Consider the following 6000-nt stretch of genomic DNA (forward strand, 5'->3'; position numbering starts at 1 on the left):
GTTAAACTATACCTGCATTCCTGGGATGGAGTCCAGTTGATTATAATATATTACCTTTTTGATGTGCTGTTGGATTCCATTAGCCAGTATTTTGTTGAAGATTTTGCATCTATGTTCATCGGAGTTACTGGTCTGTAGTTTTCTTTTTTTGTTATATTCTTTCTTGGTTTTGTTATTAGAGTGATACCGGCTTCATAGAATGATTTAGGAAGGATTCCCTCTTTGCCTATCTTTTGGAATAGTTCAATAATATTGGTACCATTTATTCTTTGAATGTCTGGTAGAATTCAGCTGTAAATCCATCTGGTCTGGGAATTTTTTGGTAGGCAATTTTTTAAATTACTGATTCAATCTCACTGCTTGTTATTGTTCTGTTCAGGGTTTCTATTTCTTCCTGATTTAATCTAGGAGGATTGTATATTTCCAGGAATGTATCAATTTCCTCTAAATTTTCTAGTTTGTATGCACAGAGGTGTTCATAGTAGTCTTGAATGATCTTTTGTATTTCTGTGGTATCAGTTGTAATATCTCCAGTTTCACCTCTAGTTGAGTTTATTTGTATCTTCTCTCTTCTTTTGCCGGTTAATCTTACTAATGGTCTATCAATTTTGTTTATCTTTTTGAAGAACTAGCTTTTTGTTTCATTTATCTTTTGTATTTTTTGTTTCAATCAGTTTCATGTAGTTCTGCTCTGACCCTTTTTTGGGGGTGGGGTGGGGTTTGCGTTTAGTTTCTCTTTGTTTCTCTAGTTCCTTGAAGTGTGACATTAGATTGTCAATTTGTACTCTTTCAGATTTTTTAATACAGGCTTTTAACATTATAAACTTTCCTCTTAGCACCACTTTTGCTGTATTCCAGAGGTTTTGATAAGTTGTGTCACTATTATCATTCATTTCAAAGAATTTTTTAATTTCATATTGATTTCATTGTTAACTCAAAAATCACTCAAGGGCAGATTATTTAATTTCTATGTGTTTGTAGAATTTTGAGGGTTCCTTCTGGAGTTGATTTCCAGTTTTATTCCACTGTGGTCTGAGAAGATAAAACTTGATATGATTTTGATTGTCTTAAATTTATTGAGACTTGTTTTGTGGCCTATCATATGTTCTGTCTTGGAGAATGTTCCATGTGCTGATAAGAAGAATGTATAATCTGCAGTTTTGGGGAAGAATGTTCTATAAATATGTTAAGTTCATTTTTTTAGGGTATAGTTTAAGTCCAATTGCTTCTTCATTGACTTTCTGTCTTGATGACCTGTCCAGTGCTGTCAGTGGAGTATTGAAGTCCCCACTATTATTGTGTTGCTGTCTATCTCATTTCTTGGGTCTAGTAGTAATTGATTTATAAATCTGTAAGCTCCAGTGTTAGGTGCATATAAATTTAGGATTGTAATGTCTTCTTGTTGGACTAATATTTTTATCACTATATAATGTCCTTGTCTATTTTTACTGTTGTTGCTTTAAAGTCTGTTTTGTCTTATAGAAGAACAGTTACTCCTGATAGCTTTTGGTTTCCATTTGCATGGAATATCTTTTTCCACCCCTTTACCTTAAATTTCTATGAGTCCTTTAGTGTTGGGTGAGTTTCCTGAAGACAGCAGATATTTGGTGGGTGGTTTTTAAAAATCCATTCTGCCATTCTGTATCTTTTAAATGAAGCTTTTAGGCCATTTACATTTAACATTAATATTGAGATGTGAGATACTGTTCTATTCATCATGTTAGTTGTTATGTAGATATTTTTTTTCTCTCTCTCTCATGGGGCTATTGTTTTACAGGCCCTGTGAGATTTTTACTTTAAGCAGGTTCTATTTTGGTGTATTTTGAGTTTTTGTTTCAAGATTTAGAACTTATTTCAGCATTTCTTGTAGTGCTGGTTTGGTAGTGGAAAATTCCCTCAGTATTTGTCTGAAAAATACTTTATCTTCTCTTTCTTTATGAATCTTAGTTTTGCTGAATACAAAATTCTTGACTGACAATTATTTTGTTTAAGGAGGCTAAAGATAGGACCTCAATTCCTACTGGCTTGTAAGGTTTCTGCTGAGAAATCTGCTGTTACTCTGTTAGTTTTCCCTTCGTAGGTTACCTGAGGCTTTTGTCTCATAACTCTAAAATTCCTTCCTTCATGTTGACATTAGATAGCCTGATAACTATGTGCCTTGCTGATGATTTTTTTTTGCAATAAATTTTCCAGGGGTTTTTTGAGCTTCTTGTATTTGGAAATCCACATCTCTAGCAAAGCCAGGAATGTTTTCCTCAATTATTCCTTCAAATAAGTTTTCTAAAGTTTTAAACTTCTCTTCTCCCTCAGGAATGCCAATATTTTTAGGTTTGGCTGTTTTACAGAATCCCATATTCCTTAGTGATTTTGTTCATTTTTATTGATTCTTTTTTCTTCATATTTGTCTGATTGGGTTAATTCAAAAGCCTTATCTTTGAGCTCTGAAATTTTTTATTCTACTTGTTCTAATCTATTGCTGAAACTTTCCACTTCATTTGTATTTCCCTAAGTGTATCTTTCATTTCCAGTTCTGATTGGTTTTTCCTTATGATATCAATTGCAGGGGTCCAACTCACAGACCCTGACCCAGTGACAGATGAGAGATGTACACTGACACAGATATTCTGCCTGTCAGTCTGACTAATGGGCTCTGCCCTAAGTCTGAAGCATCATCTCAATAAGCCGACGAAGTTTGCATTTATTTAGTACAGATTAAATGACAAAGGCTTTGAGTCAACACACTTGTGGGTAATTAATCTGGTTCCCCTCCCCTGAGAGAGCCATCCTGCCCACAAATGATCAAAGGTTAGTCTTAGGACCACATGAGTAAATGTTATTTAGATAAACTCCCTTACATTCCTTTGTACCTAATTTAAGCTATTTACTCAAGGTAAGGATTAGGCTGCCTTCAGCCGGATCTATCACCAAAGCTATGCAAACTTCCCAGCCTTCCAAGAGGGTTTGTGTCTATATCCAACAACTTCATCTTACAATTTTTCCAACCACACTGACTGATCTCCTACAATCAATCTCTCTGAAAAATGTTTTATTCATATCCTGGATTGCTTTTTAAATTACTTTATGTTGGCTTTCACCTTTCTCTGATATCTCCTTGAATAACTTAATAATCAGCCTTCTGGGCCAGGCATGGTGGCTCACGCCTATAATCCCAGCACTTTGGGAGGCTGAGGTGGGTGGATCACAAGGTCAGGAGATTGAGACCATCCTGGCTAACACCGTGAAACCCCATCTCTACTAAAAATATAAAAAATTAACCAGGTGTGGTGGCAGGCACCTGTAGTCTCAGCTGCTCAGGAGGCTGAGGCAGAAGAATGGCGTGAACCCAGGAGAAGTAGCTGGCAGTGAGCCAAGGTCGTGCCACTGTACTCCCATACTCCAGTGTGAGTGATAGAGCGAGACTCAGTCTCAAAAAAAAAAAAAAAAAAAAAAAAAAAAAAAAATCAGCCTTCTGAGTTCTTCATCTGGTATTTTAAAGGTTTCTTGTTGGTTTGGATCTATTGCTGGGGAGCTAGTGTGATTTTGTGGGGGCTCCTTCTCATTTGGGTAGACTATTTCTTTAAATTGTTCTTGAGTTTATTTTTTATTTTATTTTTTACTTCTATTTTCCCTCTTAAAAGAATCTGACTTTAATGTCTATAGATTTTGGTTTTTTCCGTTTGTTTTTGTTTTCAGATGGAGTCTCACTCTTTCGTCCAGGCTGGAGTGCAGTGGCGCAATCTTGGCTCACTGCAAGCTCCACCTCCCAGGTTCATGACATTCTTCTGCCTCAGCCTCCCAAGTAGCTGGGACTACAGGCGCCCGTCACCACGCCTGGCTAAATTTTTGTATTTTTAGTAAAGATGAGGTTTCACCATGTTAGCCAGGATGGTCTTGATGTCCTGACCTCGTGATCCACCCACCTCAACTTCCCAAAGTGCTGGGATTACAGGTGCAATCCACCACACCCGGCCTAATGTTTATAGTTTTTTATAGCCTAATTTGGTTATTGATGCTTTTAGTAGTGAATACTCTGTTTGCGTTCCTTAGTTATAAAGACTCTTTGTGCACTGGCTTTCCCAGATGCTAGTTGTAGTAGTTATGTACTTTGTGTGTGGGCCAGTTCACTGTCTCCAATGGAGTTGGAATGGCAGGGATCTCTTAAAGTATATCTCATTCTCTCACAATGTATACTTTATTTATTGATTTAATTTTTCCCCTGTATTTTATTTACTAAGTTTATTATTCAAGCTTCAGACCAGTAGGGGCAATATCCCTAGGTAGGCACCAGTTATAGCTAAAGCAGTTTGGTAGATGTAATACCCAAAGGTGGGCAGAGGTCCCAGCCTTGATGAAGATGGTCAGTGAGTTCTCAGTTAGATGTGCAGAGGCTTTATCATGGTGAAGGGTGGGAGCTACCTCAGCTCCCCTGCCAGGCCAGCAGGAAATCTATCCACCTCACAGTCTCATTCCTGACCCAGTGTTCTGGGTATTCAGATCAGACAGGGACCTCTCTTCATCACAAGAAAAGGTAATGTTCCAAGTAGGGAAGAACTGTGGCTCTGCCTCTCGTGCAGGCCTGAATCTGGGGAATGCTCCTCCTGGGGGGCTGCAATCCCCCTGAATTATTCTGAGAAGGTTGTCTATAGGTACATCCACACTGCATTCCTGTAGAAGAAGCCTCAGCTGTGTATATATATATGCACAGTGGTATACCAGGAGGAACAAGGATCCCTTCCTCAAGACCCTACATGATCGTAGAGGCTGCCTGCATATTGGGGTAGAGCTGCACTTTCCCTACTGCACCCAGCACCACAGTTGTGTCTCTGCTGTAAGAAACTTCCCACAGTGGAAAGATCGGGACTCAAGGTTTGCTGTTTAGATTATTTTGTCTCAGAGGCTGTTCCCTTTATGTGGTGCTCTCCCCCTTCTCCTAGGAATGGGACTTCCAAAGAGCCAGACTAAAGTGATTGTTATTGCTTTTCTTGAGTCTAGCCACCCAGTGAGGCTACCAGACTCTGGTCCAGTGCTGGGGAATGTCTGCAAGAAATCCAGTGCTGTGACCTGTCTTCAACTTTCCAGAAGTGAATACCAGCACCAGCTCTGATGGAGGTGGCAGGGGAGTGACATAGACTCTTTGAGATTTCTTGGTTATAGATAGGCTTAGTGTAATGGCTTTCACAAATGCTAGTTATACTAATAGTGAACTTGTCATGTGAACAGACTCAGGACTTCTGGTTAGTCAGGATGTTGCAGGCAATGGTAATAGCTGAGGTCATGTAGCCATTTTCTTCTTCCTAGGGGCAGTGTTATTCTATCTGGATATTCTGTAGAGGTCTTTGTTGGTTAACCTTCAGTCAGAAGGTGATGCTTGCAAAAGAGGACCAGCTGCAATAGTAGCAGTTGGATTAGAGCTTGCCCTAGGTTGCCTAGGGGAAGTATTCTGGTTTCTCAGGTGATGGGCAGGGCTATCATGCTCCTAAAATTTTATGCCCTTTGTGTTAAATTACCAGGATGAGTGGAGAAATATCACCAGGTGAGGCCATGGTAAGGTGGGTCTGAGGTCTGACTCACCTTGGGTAGGGCAGGTCATGGCCACAGTGAGGGAGGCACTGTAAGTGGTTCTCAAGCCACTTGTGTAATGTTCCAGAGGGGAGTATAACTGCCTCTGCGGCGCAGAGAGTTTGCAAAGGGAATGGGGAGTAGCAGGCATCAGTAAGCCTCACCCAGCTCCCACGCAGTTCGCGAGGCTGGTCACACTCCTGCAGTGCTCTGCTAAAAGTGCTGGGTTTAGATCCAGGCAGTCTGTGCACAGAACTCAAACCTTCCCCAGGCCATAAGCTTCCCTGCAGAGATAGCAATCACAGCTTTCAAGCCATGCCCCATCTGCCCACAATGCTCGGTGTCCAGCTCCTGCACTTGTGTCTGAAGCACACTTCCCACTCCACCTACTAGGCTGTGTTCAGAGGAATTCATCCCCACTTGAGATTATGAGATTATATC

This window comes from Rhinopithecus bieti, unplaced genomic scaffold (assembly GCF_001698545.2).
Source record: "Rhinopithecus bieti isolate Rb0 unplaced genomic scaffold, ASM169854v2 scaffold_8035, whole genome shotgun sequence".
NCBI lineage: Eukaryota > Metazoa > Chordata > Mammalia > Primates > Cercopithecidae > Rhinopithecus > Rhinopithecus bieti.